General features: G+C 29.8%; 1 protein-coding gene and 1 long non-coding RNA gene across 5 annotated transcripts in view; one reads left to right on the forward strand and one right to left on the reverse strand.

The window, feature by feature from the left end:
• Positions 1-18,603, reverse strand: part of LOC129921327 (potassium voltage-gated channel subfamily H member 2) — a 333,339-nt gene that overhangs the window by 122,898 nt on the left and 191,838 nt on the right. The gene's annotated exons all lie outside the window — the stretch shown is intronic.
• Positions 6,727-7,249, forward strand: LOC129921335 (uncharacterized). Its single transcript, XR_008773500.1, has 3 exons — positions 6,727-6,843; positions 6,978-7,088; positions 7,146-7,249. It is a non-coding gene; the product is annotated as an uncharacterized LOC129921335 (long non-coding RNA).

An 18,603-nucleotide genomic window follows, 5' to 3' on the forward strand; every position in this document is an offset into this window, starting at 1 on the left:
ACATGCGGTTAACACTCAAATAATAAATTTTCAACTTCAAACGATGTAATTGGCATGATTTATTTCCAGCTGAGCTAAGTGTTAGAAAACCGCATCAGTCATGAACACCAACGCAAATCAATATTTAATTTTACGATTACACAATTACACACATGCCTCATGGAATATAATACATAAAAAGCAGAAAAAACCAAAAGGACCTTATAGAAATTGTAAATTTATATTTTTCCTTTGTTTTTTGTTCCTCTTTTCCCTACAATCAATGATTATTTTTCTTCTTCTTCTTTTACACTGTCTGGAAGTATTAAAACGGTTGATTATATCTATTAGCTCAGACCATACAAATAAGGACAATCCCAGACACATGGACCATTTGCTTTAATGAGCAATGTGAACGTCATTAATTTTTTTTTCCTTTTTTTTTTGCCATATCCTGTGTCGAGAATCAAAAGCAAAAATATCATCATGAGTTGGTTACGAGAGTATACATATAAATAGCGTACAAGTGTGTATATACGGGTGAATTATTCAACTATTCATATATAGGTACCAGTAGGAACTGCAACTGTACTTAAATTTCATAGTTTAATGGAATGGTTGGTATTGGTTATGTGGAAGAAGAAAGAAGAATATAAAAATTGTTGGAATACAATAAAAAAGGAATCTCTGCTTTGGTTAAGTACCACACATTCATGCACGCAAAAATGGAATAATTTTTAACGAACAATTGTACTTTTGGTTTATAGTTGAAAACTGCATGTAGTTTTGAGTTTTTTTCTTTTCCAGATTGAGAGTGCTATAGAATCATTTCAAGGAAATTGAAATTGGAACATTAACTTAATGTTATTTGCTTCGTTTACAATAATTTCAAGAATAGAGTTTTTAGAAAATTGGGGAAATTGAATTTTTGTATTGCATAGTTCTGGGATGACAGTCATTTTGATAAACTGGTCATAGTCAAATCTTATTAAGGAGACTAAGCAGTATTTCTTAGCCTTTTTTGCATGATTCTATCTCATCAGTTATTAAATATGATCCTTAGGCTACGTTGACCTACTTAAATTTTTCTGCGTGGGAAATTTCTTTCGAAAATTTCAGAAAACTGTGATAAAATGATGAACTGTACGTTATCTTCTTCTAAGTTGACTAGTTGAGTAAGTTTACTCAGAAAAAGGATCTCCTAACATCTCGAGAAAATTAAATCTTTGTTTTTCCTAAGTTTTAAGGATTCATTGAGGGCACACGATTTTTAACATTATTAAATCGGATTATCAATGGACAAAAATGATGAAAAAAATGTTGGTATTCGTTCTTGTTGATTCTCATAAATAAGTGTACCCTTCGTAGAAAAAGAAAATGCTTTGATTTTTGTTTTCAAAGTTGTCAAATACAGAATTTCTGTGCCCGGGTCAAGAATGCATTGAATTTGTTTATGTCGAATGTCGAAAGTAGCAATGTTCTCCGCGACGGTTCGTTTCCCAGCCACCTCCTTAAAAAGTTTTCATAGCTACTGCCTTTTGCGAGGAATGGACAAAGCCTCCACGCGTATCATAGTAAAGTGTATCCTTGATTAGATCTGCTCAAGAAGATTAAAGAATCGAAATATCGAAAAACTCATGGCGCAGAACAGTCAAGAAAAATTTGGCGCATGTTGGGAAGAACTGGAGGAAGCTGAATTACAAACATCTCATGTCCAAAACTGTACACGATGGTGCGCAGGTGTAGGTGATTTCCAATGTAACCGAGGGATAACCTTGGTAGGCATAATGCAATTTTGAAAATATTAGTTAAAGGCTTTTTACCGACTTCCAAAAAGGAGGAGGTATTTTCTTTATTTTTATGTTTGTCACCTCATAACTTTGGACTGAGTCAACCAATTTTGATAATTCTTTTTGTTTTGGAAATCTGGGGCCTGCAGTGTGGTCTTATTTCAATTTCGTTCAGTTCTGGAAACTATGAGAAAAACCTTACCTTGAGGTAGTTCAAGATTTTATGTACCGTAAGTTTCCACCAAAACTTCTTAAACCAAGATTAACGACTATTTTCGTAACGTTACAAATGTCTTTCCTGATGGCGTAGATAGAGGCTTGCATTTTTTCAAAAGTCGGTAAGAACCAAATCAACCCAACATATCACAACACAAATCATCATAAGACAACTCATCATGAACAAATCATGATAAAGGTCATCAAAAGATTTCCATTGGAACAAATTAATTTCCAGTTCATCTTTTGGGAAGGGGTACTCTCTGATTGGTTTTGTTTTTATTGTTTAACTCTATGAAATGTATCTTATGATGAACTGTCTTCTCATGAGTTGTTCATGAGAACTTGTGCAGAAATTAATTAAGTTTAAACCCTTTGGTTTTTTTTAAAAAGAAAATCTGCTTGTGATACAGTCCTAAAAGTTTTAACTTAGTCCTAGAATGAGAATACAAAATGATCGAAACTTTGCCCATAAAGTGCAAAATTGGACAAATCTGGACAGAAATCAATTTAGAAAAAGGAGTTGGGGTACCAGTCGCAATTCAAATCCAATTCAGTTCGCTGAATATACAACAATTTTGGATCTCTTGAAAAATAGTTCCAAGTCTTATGGACTTACTGATCTGAATTGTTGCATTTGAACATTTTCTAAACAAAAATCCTATTAAAACCCCAAGACTTCTCAAAGTTCACTTCATAAAAGTTACTTTAGTTAAAAGTTCTTCTATTTGTAGAATTTTTGCACAAAAATGAAATCCTAAGTTTTTTTTTGTGAAATACAGAAAAGTATTTTCTGAAGAATCACACAAATAAAAGAATTCTATTAAAAATAGTAAGTAACCGAAAAAGAAGAAAAATTTCAAAGAACTATGAGCCCGAGGGAAAGTCCTCCTATTACATTTACAAAAAGTATCCCTATCCCACGCATTTCAGAAAACATGGTTATAACAGTATTACATAGGTATACGAAAAAAGTCAAACAATATGAAGCCAAAAAGTCCAACGGAATTCCTTAAAAAAAATTCCCAATATTGAAAATATTTTTTTTTTCTTTCAATAAAATTGCACTTCAAATTCATCAATCAATCATAAATAAGAGTTGGGTTATAATAAATTTACATCCATTAATTTAAACCTCAATGGTTTTTGGTTATTCATAAATTTTTCTTCATGAAAATTTGTATAGGTACAAAAAAAAGTTAAAGCTAAGTTGAAAGACCACAAGAGCCAGTTTTGAAGTAATAAAGGCAAACACACAATACCAGACAAACAGACACACGCGCACTAATGCAGACAAAAATATATTTTTGCATCTCTCAACATGAAAGTTTGTCAGTGTGTGTGTGTGTTAGAGTTTTTTTTTTTTAGCAAATTAGTGTAAACCCTGCAGCAAGGAACAAAAGAACTCTTTTGTTTGAACCTTTTTTGATACCAAACAAAAACAGTTCATTGTCAAAAAACTTAGTGTTCTACTGTTGAACTCTTTTCAAAACCTTTTTTCTATTATAATTTTCTCAGCTCTCTCTCTTTTAGGATATCTAAGAATATTTTATTAAAGGTTCTAAAAGTAACACAGGAACTGCAGTATTTATCCTAAAAATATACCAACATTCCCCCTAGAAACAAAGATGTAATGTTGGTATACAGAAACTGCAAAAATTTGAGGTCCTTATTAAGTCTTTCATCTATCAAGACTTCAAAATAAAAGACCATGTTTTTCTTTCACAAAAAACATCCAAACAAACAAAAAAAAGTCTTGCCCACAACCTCATCCCCCAGACACTTTAAAGTGTTAATTTAAAAAAATAAATACAAAAAACTTTATAGTGGTCATTCCCATTTAACATAAAAAATTCAAAAATAAAAAAAAAATTTTAAATTAAGTTTTCTGCAACCACATTTTATTGATTTTCAGAAATGCATACAGCCAGAGCTATACAAAAAAAAAAAAAAAGTCTGTCACACTACTGGCTTTATGTACACAGCACAGAGGTGAGTAAAAAATTTTTAAATGCAAGAAAAAATACTCCTCATCGAAGTATAACACTGCGTCTAGGTACACACCAAAATGGCAAAAGATTGTATTTTAACATTATTTTTGTATCCTTTTATCCTTTCAAACAGGAAACAAACAAAAAATCCCAAAAATTCTTCACTTCAATACGATATTTAGGATATTTTTTTTTTTTCAACACACTCAACAAAAATTATATATACACAAGTTTGGGGTACGAAATTTTTGTTTTCACATTTTTTTTTTAAGATTTCATTTTGGATTTTTAGAACTTTTTTTTAAAAAACCGGCATTCGATTCACACTCGTTTACAGATTTTTCAAAAATTGTTTGATTTGATTTTCGAACAACGAGAAATAAAAACACAAACAAAAAAAGGGCTGACTATAAAACAGGGATATATATATATATTTTTTTTTGTTGTATTTAGAAGAAAATTAGAACGCGATTGCAAAAAGAAAGAGGGCGACTGGCTCGGTTTTTTTTGTGGTTCATTTTACAAAGCGTACCCCGTAAGGACTATTGAAGAATCCTTTGAATAAAATTCAACCAACCAACCATCCAAAAACTGGGGATGCTATAAAAATATATTTTTGTGTGTGACTTTTTCCACTCTCTCTCTCTCGTATAGTTTCGTTCCAATTATATCCTCGCTCTTAATGCAGGGAGAGAGAGGATTCAAAAGAGAGAGCTTACATTTTGAGCTTTTTTTTTTGTTCCTTGAACACAATGAACACCCAGAAGCCTTTAGGCTTCTTCACAATGTGACAAAAAATCATACCCAAAAACACACGAGCCCTAAATCTATCTATCACCTTCACCATACCAAAAGAAAGACCCGACCTAGAGGGAGGACACGACACACGATATGGAAGAACAAAAAATTACAATATTTTTCAATTGTTTAGAACTTTTGCCATAAAAATATAAATTTGTATCTATGGCGAGGCCTGGTGAAAGCTTTTTCTTTCTATCATTTTTTTTTCTGTTTAAATGAATAGAGTAAAACCGTTATAAAGTTAAGTGAGTGATGAACGAAGGAATATAACCTCGTTACAGTGTTTTTATTTGAGACACACTTTTTTTTTGAGAGAGGGGTGGAAAGAGGGGGGTGGTTGGGGGGTTGATTTGCATAAGTTTTGTGGTGATCTATTTGCTGAAAGTTGAATGTGCTATCGACCCTAAAAAATATTGTACAAGAGATAGAGTGATAGTTATGGTATAGGCACTATATGAATATAATGAAAAGTGTGTGGGTGCTGTTGGATAACTGCATAATGAAACGAACAATGAGCAAAAGACAATTTATCATGGAAATTATGTCCTACAGCGATACATAGTTGTTGGCGGTTAGTGGTAGAAGTTGCTATTGTTCTTTCAACATCCTACTTTTTTATATCCTACTTGACCGCCATTAATTAGCTAATTGAAAGAAAAACAAAAAAAATCAAAGTAAGAGAGTAAAACAGAGATGAATTTTTCACGCGCCATTTTTATTTATTTTTTCGTATAGAAACTTCCTCTTCTGCGAATGTTGAAAGTTGTGAGATGGTGGAGTTTGTAGCGAGTGCAGCTACCGGATGAGTTCATTTTAAAGGTCGATGATGGTGATAGGATTCCAAGGAGCACTTTGAGTAGACAGGGTTGTTATACGGTGGAGTATTGAGGATTAAATTTTGTAAATACATCTGAGAGGGACGACTATCAAACTCCGAAACTACCCAACTCCATAACTAAAATAAAATCATTTTGTGCAAAAATTAAAATGTTAATCAAGTTTTGATCTTTGAAACATAGTGGATTTGATTTCAGTGTTTAGACCTACTGTAACAAATTCTTGATTGGTTATAAAAAAAATCTTTCAAAACAGACGTATTTTGGCAAAGATAAAGCCATTTAAGGGAATGGAAAGCAAAAATCATAAAAACCGTCATAACTCGAAAACGGGACGAAAACGAGAAAATTACCTCTTGAGTTTTTCGACTTAAAATGACCTCAGGAATGCATGGTTTTCGTTTGGGGCGGTGACTGTGGGACACCCTGTATAATAAGTGTTCAATAAAAATATAGTTAAATCGTTATTGCTAAATAATCCATCACTCAAAAAATTTATTAGTAAAACGGCTACGAATGGCAATCGTAACAAAAATATTCGTGCATTGTACTCATATTCGTAAAATACACGCAGTATTCGTGCAGTAGAAAATTTACGAATGCATTAGTAAAATTTTACGAATAACTGTAGTAATATCCACGAATTTATTCGTTCAATGTACTAATTTTATTCGTAAACAAAAATTAAACAACTTTTATTAGTACATTGTACGAATTATTGCGTACATATAACTAATAAAATAACATTCGTAAATTCTTCGTACGAATGCATTCGTAATTTCTTGCATTGTATTCGTAGTATTTACTAATAAATTCGTACTATTTACTAAGTAAATACTAATATTCGTAGAGAAATTTATTCGTAAGGTGCCTGTACGCATTATTCGTAGAATATACGAATAATTCGTTGATTTTTAAACCGAAATATCCGTTATTTCCGTTATTTGTTAAACGTTTTCCATTCCTAAATACCATACAAAATGTTAGTTGGAATACGCGCGTCGTCGATGGCAGAACATTTATATTAAATGGAAAATATAATTTCATAAAATAAATATATTTAAGAAATACAGAGTTTGTAAAAATAGTTTACTTTCGTTCAGTTTCGAAAAAGTGCTTGTAGTTAAGCAGTGGTGTAAATCATTGTTTAACGTAAATTTTACTATCTATACATGAAGTATTTACAAAACCGAGGAACGACTGAACAACTACAATTACAACAAAAACCAGGTGAGTAATTTTTGTTTAAAATTTATTAAATCATTATACTTTATGGCATAGGTGTATGAAACGCAAGTGTTATAATAACATAATATACAGGTTATTTCATTAATCATAACTTATTTTCTGACTTTTCGTTTTAGAATATTCTTTCAAGATTGGCATAGGGAATTTATCAACAATCAGCTTTACCAATGGCAAATGGCGGCCCATATCACTTCAAAGTTACTGGTGCTTTTCTAAAAATATTTATTGTAAGTATAGACATTTTTTCGAGCAATTTTCAATGTTAATTGTTTGTATATTTTCAGTGGCCTTCCATAACACAGAATATGAACACCGTGGAATATATGTGGTATAATATTCAAGATCAAAAAAACCTTCATTATATTTTTATAAATGTGAAAAATTAATGCAATATATTTTTATAGTTTGAAGTACCTACAGTTTTGCTTGGGTAATTATTTCAACAATTCATATTTCAGGAAATTTCAAGAACAAAATTCAATGGCTGAAAGTTCTACAATGAATAACATTCGTACAATATACGAATAGCACTGTATAATGTACGAATTATTAGTAAAGCCATTCGTAAATATTACAATGCTATTCGTACAATATACGAATACTACTGTAAAATGTACGAATGAATCAGAAAAGCATTAGTAAATACTACAAATTATTCGTACAATCTACGAATGGGAATGTAAATCTACTAATAGTATTCGTACAATATACGCATGATTTTCTACGAATACTAATAAAATATTGGTAAAAGTACTAATAAACGTGCATTTTACGAATAATATTCGTGGCTGAAAACCACGAATAAAATTCGTAGAATGTACGCAGTTATTAGTACTATTTACACATGAAATTTTTTGAGTGATGGGATCTATGAAAGCTATTGATGGGAACTCAGAAATAGTCAATGAATACGAAACCGAATTGACAGGGCTTAACGAGAACGGGACATAATGATACTTGGCACAGGTGTATCGATGCAAAGTTCAGCCTTTCATGTTTCCACTGACAAACTCGTTTCAGGCCCTGCACATCGTGGCTCCTTTCTGGTTTTACGATGCTTAATGTACGCTGGAACTTAAGCTATCAGGCGACTGCTACCTTGATAGTAAAAATTCACCATCTCAACACAGTGCTTAAAATAACAGCCCCAATAACTGTTATCTAACATCTATCACGTAGACGGATGCTGCCTTGGGCGATATTTACAATTCAGCGTCCTTACCATGTCAAAGCTATACCATGTTTAAAAAATTGGAAAATAATTTAATTTCCAATATGTGTGAAATAACTTTTTTCGATAATCGCTTTGGTTAAAAATGAGACGTTCAGAATAATAATGGGTCAAGTCCATTTGAAATTTGTTTATTATACAGAACTTTGAGAAAACGAACTTAAAAAAAAAAATGATTCACAGATACCTCCGAAATTTCTTTCTTTGATTCTACTATAACCCTCTGTAGGCACACCTCTTTTTTGTGACGTGATAGGCACACGGGTGCGAATTTGGTTTATACTTTTTCATGTCGCTGGAACTTTTTTCGGTCACAATATTTTAAAGAGAATCAAATATGAAATTGATGTAGAATATTCCGAGGAATTCGAATATTGTATTCACAATTCCGAAATAAAATATTTTCACCCTTATAAAGAGCCTTTTTTGTGAACACTTTTTTGAAAAATCGTAATTTTTTTATTTTTGTCCTGCCAAATTCGCACCCGTGTGCCGACAGAGGGATAAAGTTAAAACGAAACACTTAATCTTTAAGACCTTAAAACATCCAACTTGTAGAGAGGTGGATTTAACCTGAACGCCTCAAATATATGTTGGCTTTTTTCAAACGCATCAAAGTGTGATTTGCTTGTTTTCTTGTATTTGTCATTATCTCCTTTTATTTGAATTTTCTTTTTGAAAAATAAATTGTAGCAAAAGTTTTAGACATTTGTATTACCTTCATTTAAAACTACAACGGTTAAGATTCTTTAAAAGCTGAAAAAGAATAGGTATCATGGTTAAAAGTGTGTTTTTTTTTTAGAAACAAAAATTGATGGGTTAATCTTACCCTAATGAAATTTCCCCTTAACGTAACATTTGGGTTAAAAACCAAGAAAAGATACTTCATAAAATAGTTTTGGGCAAAAGTTTGTTTTTTGCAAAAAGGTAGTAAATTCTGTAATAAGACCCAAAAAGCCATTTTTTTAAAAGGAAACCTAAAGTAGGTACTCATTTCTTAATAAGTTCTGTTTTTTGATGAAAAAGGTATTTTTTTTAATATCATTATTAACATTTACTCCAATCAAACTTTAATTTTAATTTTCGACTTTCGCCAAAAATTTCGTATTCAAAACCTTTTTTATAGATTTAATACAAATCAAACTTTCAAAAAATTAAATTTTTTGATGTTTTAATAGAATTTTCTGAAAATTGTATTTTTAGAAAATCATTTTTTGATGACGGGACCTTTAATTTTTTGTAATTTTAGTTTTAATTACTACAAAATGACATACCGAATAAATTTAAAGTTTTTTTTTTCAAAAATTTGCAACAACGATTCTGAATCTTTTATTCCAAAAATGCATCTTCATAAATGAAACCAAGTTGTGTACTTTTTTATAGCTTATTTTCATTTAAGAAATAGTTTTTTTTTTTTTCATTGAAGACTTTCCCTTTATTTAACTAATTTTTTATTTAATAAGCAATTAATTTGCTTACCCCCGGAAATTGATAATTTTGTTATAGCTACTGTAACATCCCTGCTTGGGAGTATGCGAGTTCCCGTTCCCATGCAAGTATTTAACCAATCTTCTTCATCTATGCGAAAAAGCTCATTCAACTAGTTTTTTTTTTTTTTTACTGTTTATATATTTTTCCTTATGAAATTGTGTAAGGATATGAGCTTTAATATACATAGAATTTTATACAGGGTGAGTAAAGTATTCAATATCCGGCGAGTATGAGGAACATATTATACTTTTTTTTCTTCAAATCAAAGCCGCACATTTTGCTTTAAGATGCAATTTGTCTTTTTTTTATATTTTCTTTCTTTATTCATAGAGAAAAATGGTAATTTTTTCTTCTCTATACTTGCTCTTTTGTGAGATTTTGTATAAAAAAAAAAGTATAAAAAAACAAAAGACAAAAAAAAAATGTGTGTTAGAAAATTGAATGAAACTTAAGATGCTATTATATTTTATGAAATGCGCTTTTTTATATGTGTTAATTTTGACGCTAAGGAGATTCGTGTCGAATCAATGGGGTGGAAGTGGAAACTTAGTGGTAAGCAAATTAATCGTTTAGAAAAAAATACAAAAAAAAAAAAAATGAGGAAAAAACACACTGTTTCTAGTGGATAGAAATAGTGTGAATAGCATGAATATTTATAGTCGTGACATGGAGATATTGTTCAAACAAGAGTAAATGAGAGAGAGTGATTTATTTAAAGATTAAATAAAAGCGATTTCATCAGGTTCAGATTGATGATATGGGTCGTGAGAATATACTGCTTCATGCGACAAAGTTGTTTTTATTTTTAATTGGAATTAAATACTGTTTAAAGAAGTGTATCAGCAAAAACTCTACAAAGGAAAAGTTATTTCTTTGAAACACGTCTGTCTCTCTACCACTATGTTGCCTGAGGCAACATATCTTTCGGTTTAGATATAGCCAATACTTTTATTTGAGTTGTCATAATAATTTTAAGTAACTGAATTTCTTGACTTGTTAAACATTTTAAAACTTTTAAAACATTAAGAAATAACTCAGTTTGCTTCGAAAAATTATGGTTGAGAAAGTTTAAAGGGCACCTTCTGATTTGGCAAACAGCTTTAACTCTTGATGGTAGGACTTTCAAGTTTTTGTTGTTGTTCAAAGATTATAAGTTGACTTTTTGTTTGACAGAAATCAATAACACCGGCACACAAAATAAATAAATTGCACGACTGGGGTCGGACGTACTTGCTCTTATGCTTAAAGTAACTATAATGTTAAAGCTTTTTATTCAAGAAATTTAAAATTTGATATTTTGAAGAAATTTTATAAGTAGTATAAAAAAATTAAATCTGTTTTTATAATTAATTAAACTCCGTTTTAAATTATCTTAAAACAAAAAACAAATATGCCATTTTATTTCTTGTATAAAAAGGTATTTTTAGAAAAAAATTTTCGAAAATTGTAGGAGCCGTTTTTTAAAAAAATAATTTTTTATGTATAAAAATTTTTTAACATTTTTCAAAAAAAAAGTTGGTATGCCATTTTGAAGAAATAATTAATTTACACATAAAAACTAAATTTCAAAATTTTTCATTGATCCGTTTTAAAAAAATTGATTTTTCAAAAAAAAATTTTGAAATATTTTTTAAAAAACCAAAAATGCGTTTTTTGAAAATTTTTAAAATTGTTATCTCGAGTTCGATTTTTTTTACGAATCCTAAACTTGCCCTATAGTACCTATATCGCAAGTAAAAAAATGCCATGTACCAGGAACCAGACCTATCTTTCTATATGTTTTTAGGCACGCTGAATCCGAATTTCAAGTCCGTTTGGCCCGGTCACCCTCCAGTTTTGAGCTGTGACTGCATTTTGTTTGGATTTTTATGACATTTTTGGGTTTTTTTTTGCCAGGGATGAAAGCGACATTTCGCGACAGTTCCAGCACACCAAAAAAAAAGTTGTATGTACCAGGAACAAGACCTATCTTTCTATATGTTTTTGGACCCTCTGAATTCGAATTTCAAGTCCGTTTTGCCCGGTCACCATCCAGTTTGAGAAAAATGTAAAAAAGACCCCAAAAGAGGCAAAAAACTTCCTTTATTTGAGTTTTTTGCATTTTACTCAAAACTGGAGGGTGACAGGGCCAAACGGACTTGAAATTCGGATTCATCGTGCCCAAATTATAGAAAGATAGGTCTGGTTCCTGGTACATGACACTTTTTTTATTTTGTGTGCCGGTGCAATTATTGTAAAAAAATTTTTCTTGCTAGTTTTTAAGATTTCTTCTATGAAGAGGAATTTTTAGAAAAAAATAGTTTGAAAATCGTTTGAGCCGTTTTTTTTAAATATAATTTATGTACATATATAAAAATTTTCCAACATTTAAAAAAAAAAATTTGATATGCCATTTTAAAGAAACCATTAACTAACACTTTAAAATGAAATTTGGAATTTTTCAAAAATTTGACTTTTCAAAAATAAAAAATTTTGAAACATTTTTTAAAAATTAAAAAATGTGTTTTTTTGAGAATTTTTCAAAACTTTACTGTTACTCAAACACTTTTTTATAAAAAATTTCTTTCAAATCGTGTAAGTCTTGTAGGAAATGTTCATATTTTTCATTTTTGAAAAAAAATATTTTTTCGAATTTTGTTATATGGCAGGTAACGTTTACCCATCGATTCTTATCTCGCGCTTCAATCAATAGCCGCAGCTGCAGCCACAGCTTCAGTAGTGCAATGCTGATGATGAAACAAAAGGGTTTCGAAATGCATTCGAGGTTTGTTAACGTTTGTTTAAAGTAATAATTTAGTTATTTTATTTTCGTTAATAATTTTGCAAAATCAAATTAAGGTGACTTATTTAATTTTGAATTGTTATCGGATTTTACGCGGTTCAACAACAAATTTTGAGGTAACGTTAGTTTTGGTGTTAGAAAAAAATTTCAATTTCTTCTCTGCTAACTACCAGAATTGAAGAAAATCCCTCCAGTAAGTCCCGCAATTCTGTCTGTTTGTTTGCCTCTATCTCGAGATGCAGAATGCAGTCTAAACTACTGCTAAGCGAGTTGCTTCAAACTTTTTAATTAAAGGTTTTGAGGGAAAATTTAGAAAAAATAACACGAAAGAAAAAATTTATTTTTTTAATCGGAAGGCTTTAATTTTAAATGGAAATTTATTGCCAAGGCCAAACTAATTGCTGCATAAATTGCACCAAGTCAAAATTATTCAATATTGATTTGAGTAGGTACCTACATTTTACTGTATCGTACCTTTTCCCATGTTCTTAGTTTAGATATACATTTATGTTTAACTGTTTCGACTTAATTTTCAAAGTTTTCATAAAAAATTTCGTTTTGAAACATTTTACTTTAAAATTTGGTAATTAGACCAGTGCCGATGCCTTCAAAAACATTAAAAAGTACAAAAAAATCATAGTAGGAAAAGGAGGTGAATATGATGAAAATTAAATTAAAAATAAATTACGGGCGAGCCGAGTTCGGGAAGTGGGTGGGTTGAGTTTTTAATGGTAAAAAATGGTATATCTCGATTTCCGGCAAAACTACAAATCCTATAGAAAAAAATTGTATGACAAAAATGTAGGTAATAAAAAGATCTACAACTTTTGCATCAACAATTTTTTCACATAACCTCAAAATTTATGTGAAAAATTAAAAAAACCGAGTTTTTGGTTTTTATTTTTATCTTTTTCAAAAACAAAAATTTTTCTACGAAATTTATTGAAAACTTACCTTATTATATCCCAAATACACTGTAATTTATTTGATTTAAAATATTTATTTTTTAACCTTTTTTTTTACTTAATACCAAAAAAACACAATAATTTTCAATCGAAAATTCACGTGTCAAAATATCAGCTTTTTTCAAAAAATCGGTGGGTATTTTGTTCGTTAAAATCTTAACTTTCCAATAGTGTAAACAAACATTTACATTAGTATACCATAGTACATGTTCTCGGTAAAAGCAAAAAGCTTGAATTCGAAATTTTTTATCATTATTTAAAATTTTAGACTATTTATTAAAATTTACACTTAAATTACTCAAAAACCGTAACATTAATCAATATTACATGATATCCTACGTTTTTTGAGTAATTAAAGTGTAAATTTGAATAAATAGGCCAAAATTGTAAACAATGATAAAAAAATTTTTCGAATTCCAGCTTTTTTTCATTTTTTGCATTTTACTAAAACATGTTCTATAGTATACTAAAATGTAAATTTTTTACACCATCAGAAAATAGACATTTTAACAAACGAAATGCCCACCAACTTTTTGAAAAAAGCTGATATTTTGACAGGTGAATTTATAATAAGGTAAGTTTTCACCAAATTTCGTCGAAAAATTTTTGTTTTTGAAAAAGATAAAAATAAAAAACCAAAAACTCGGTTTTTTGAATTTTTCACATAAATTTTGAGGTTATGTGAAAACATTGTTAAAATAAAAGTTGTAGATCTTTTCATTACTTACAACTTTGTCATACAACTTTTTTCCATAGGACTTGTAGTTTTGCAGGAAATCGAGATATACCATTTTTTACCATTAAAACCTCAACCCACCCACTTCCCGAACTCGGCTCGCCCGTAATTTATTTTTCCTTTAATTTTTATCATATTCACCTTATTGTCCAATGGGTTTCATTCTACTATGATTTTTTTTGGTTTCAAAAATTATCGACCCTGGTCTAAATATACTGAAAGTTGATAAAAATTTTAAAAATTGGCAAATATCTTCAGGGCTTTAAAAGGTTACAGAATTGAAAAAAAAATATTATTACAATTATTGCTAAAACCATGGCACCATGGAATTGAGCCAAAATTCATTTGAGCTAGTAATGACTACAAAAAAAAAAGCAGTTTAGAAATCAATACCCCGTGAAATGGGTTCAATATAAAAGTTTGATAAAAAAAAACCTAACAAACTGCTTTTATTTTAAGTTTTTTGAAAATTTCATCTGTTGCGTATGAAAAAGTCAATATGGTTCTATAAAAAACCGACTTCTCTGGAACGAAACTTGTATTAATATTTTTTTTTTTCACGGATTCTATTAGTCCGAACTGGACGAAATGCAGGCAACAGTTTTCGAATATAAAAAGAATTATCGAATATATAACCTACTCCTTTTTAGAAGTCGGTTAGAAAGTCCAATAAATTCTTAAAAGGGCAGAAAAAAAAACCGCAAACAGACAAACAGAATTCCACTCTTCTCTTTCCACTTCTATGGAAATTTTGTTATTCAAAATTATTTTATATTTTTGGGAAATTCCTCCAAAACTCAGTTTTGTTGTATTTTCAAACTAATATAGATATACCAAAAGTCCCTCAAACTGTTTCTCAGAAATATTGTACTTCCTTCCATATATGATTGGCAGCGTTTTTCATGTAAACGTGTTTGACGTAAATGTTCTTGAATGCTCTTGAATGCAGTTAAATAAACACTCTATATATGAATTCCAGGAACATTTGATAGTCTTTAAATGCCAAATTTTTGGTTATGATGCTCATCATAACTAACATTGTGAGACTAAAGTTTTCGTTATAGCAATTTTTTTCCAAAAATTTATTTGAGACTAGCAATTTGGTTCATTTAAAAGTTTTCTCAGCATCACGATGTAAGAAGTAAAACAAACAATATATGAAAACTTTATCTTTTAAATTTCTTTTTTTTTATCTTATTGATTTTTTTGCTTCAAAAAGTTAAAAAAGTAAAAAGTTTTTTCAAAAAACTTTGTGTTAATTTTTTTTAATAAAAAACTAACTAAGCATATTTCGGAGAGAAAAAAGAATAAAATCACGAAAAAAGAGACACTGTATAAAAAAAAAAATAAAAAATCAATATCAACAATTTTCTCATTTCCCAGAGCAGAAGCAACAGTATCCATCTCTCTGATTTGCTTAACGATATTATCTTACCAATTTACTGCTGTTTTAATGGCCAATTTAATCTCATTGTGGACTGGTCAACTTTGACTAACTGTTAGGTGGATGTATTGATTTACCTGAACTTTAGTGATTTTTTTTTTTTATTTTAGGACGAAGGATTTTTTTCTTTGCGAACTCTTAGCCTTTCATAACCTCACATAGTTACACATTTGCAACCTGAGATAGATCAAATAAATGAAAAAATAATACAGGACAATGTGGGTTCTTTCACGTAACGCCTGTTAGATGTCAAATAACACATATTGTTACTGTCTTAAATTGAATTAATCCAATCAAGAGAACTTATTTTTTTTTGTTTTTTCTTGTGTAGAGATTTTGTTGGGATTATTATCAAGTGTTTTGTTTGTGTGGGCTTTTAACGAAAAGATTGGATGTCCTTTCCACATTCTTAAGGAAGATATTAACTAACACGTTTTGTATCTTTTTTGTTGAAAGAATTATTTTTTTTTTTTTTTTTGAAAACCTCAAAAACCTACAGAAATTCTAGACGAAACTTTCCATTTTTATTATAAAAAAAAAAAACAAATGAAAATGAAATCAGAAACTTCTTCGTCGTCATGAACCACTGCAATTTTAAAACAATGAACAAAAGGTGAGCTTTTTTATTTACTTTGCTGATTGAGTTAAATTGAGAAAAAAAGAACAAAAAGAATAAAATCAAAAAAACTTTTGTACAAAACTCTCTGCATGATGATGAAATAGTTTTTTGTGTGGCTGATGTATTGATTAGGTTGGATGTGAAATGGCAATGGAACGATTAAGTGGGTATTGAGGCAAATATCTCCAAAAGAATATTTCAGTGGAGCTAGTAGCCAGCAATTCAAAGATTTTCTAGAATGAAGAATTTCTGAGAATCAAAAGTTCCTCACAAAAGATGAAAAGTAAACACTTAAGTCAAGAAAATAGAAAAAATACATTGCATACGAATAATAATCTTTTAAACTGGAATTTTTTTTATTATTTTTGCCTCTAGAGGGCACAATAATTGATCTTAAGCTCTTTTTTATAGCCTATAACTTGCGCATTATCAAGACGCTTTCAACGATACCTCATACGTCAAACTGCGACAAGTAGTTTAAGAGCTTTGAAGGCACAGATGAACAAATATATGTGACATCATAGCTCCTAATCTACTTATCACAATTTGACAAATGAGGTATCGTTGAAAGCGTCCTGCTCATCCGCTGGTTAAAGGCTATTACGTTGTATAAAATCAAATACGTTATAAACATTTTTTAAACAAATTTTTTTAAACAGATTACTTTTATCGGCCAAAATATGATAAATGGTGATGTTAGTCAGATTCAATTCTTTCCCGATAATTTTGACTGCCAACTTAAACACCGACAAATCTAAAAAAAAAAAACTTCGGGCAACCAACTCACTTTAGCGCTTATACAGAATGAATATCACAAGCTTATCTGCCAGTCCTTCAAGACCCAAGTTCTCAGTTCTAAGAAACAGATGTGCATGGGTTCACTTTGTTTTATGACCTTATACATTTTCCTTTTATCGTGCATGGTCCGATCTAACTCAAAAAATGACATTTGACAAGACTTAAGTCTCTAAAGTGACTAAAGTTAATCAAAACATAATAATTTTAGAAGGATTATGACAAAATATTTAGTCAAAAAACCTCATAATCAGAATTATAATTCGTTTAGGGACATTTTTAAGCTCAAATCATTTCAAATTTGGCGTTTCAATTTAACTTTCAGTCAACATCCTTTTTTCTTACTAAGATACAGGTTTAAATCATAAAATTCAACACACACACAAACACATACAAAATTATATCCCAAATCGCATTAATAAAAAAAAAAGGACTAACTTCAAATGGCCTTGAAAAATCCTTGTAAGTTATAAACTCGTTTCCAAACAGAAGTCATAAAAAATAAGAAACATATTGTCTGTATAGTGACAGTTGTACCATCAGGTACGTGTTATAACAAATAAATAAAAAAAAGGAAAGAAAGGAGCTTTTGTGTAATAAAATTTCAACACAAAACACACTCACATGTAAAAACGCACAATTATGTGTGTAAACCACAATAAAAGACATGTATAGTCATGAGGACATTTACCCCGAGGGAATGTTTTTTATTTTTATTTTTATTTTGTCTTGCTTTGAAGGAAAAGTTTACTTTTATGAATCATGCTTCCACATAAGCTTTGTGATATAGGTGCAAAAAAAAAAAATGTTTTACAAATGGTAGAGGCTTAATATTGTTGCGTGGAAAAACAAATGAACAAAAAACTGCTTAAGTAAGTGAATTTATTTTTTTTTTCTTCACTTTCTCATCACCTTTTAAGAAAAATATCAGACACGAACTGAATATCGTCATACACCGATGATGTGTGTGTGTGTGTTGTCATCATATTCAATCGAGTTAAACACTTTAGCGTGTGAAACACTTTACTGTCTAAGCTTTGTTTCATCAAAATTGAAAAAGGATCAAAGGATTTTTACTTGGGGATAACATTAAATACAGTAAATATTTGCTGTATTGCTTTTCTCAGGAAGTATTTTGATGTTGTTTTTACTTCGTTAGAAATTTTACGACAAACAAACAACTGTTATCGGTAGTTAACATAAAATCAATCAATAAAAGAAACATGGTGTAATGTTATACCTTTTCTAATAGCTGATAGCTTTATGTAAGTCAAAAATAAATAGTTTAAAAGATTTCTGAAGAATTTTGATTTTCGGAGTCTAAGATAGACTAAGGAAAGACTAAAATCAAATGTTAGAGGAAATTTTTTCTCAAAGTACCTGGTAGAAACATAGAGAATGAAAGAAAAAAAAAAGGAAAATAAAATGTTCTTCAATTTTAACTAAAAATTATTTATTCACAGAGTGATTTGGTCACTTGTTACGTTACTTTTTTAAACGCTTTTACCTAAAATATCATAGATCTTAAATGATTCCTTCAAAGAAAATTCAATTCTAAGATGTTAATTGAAAAATTAAATTTTTCTGTAGATTTTGTTTTAAGGAGGTTTCCAAACTAATAATATGACTACTGGGCATGTACTTGCTCCTAGTAAAAATAAACTGGTAGTCTTTGAAGT

The sequence above is a fragment of the Episyrphus balteatus genome, chromosome 1 (assembly GCF_945859705.1).
Source record: "Episyrphus balteatus chromosome 1, idEpiBalt1.1, whole genome shotgun sequence".
Lineage (NCBI taxonomy): Eukaryota > Metazoa > Arthropoda > Insecta > Diptera > Syrphidae > Episyrphus > Episyrphus balteatus.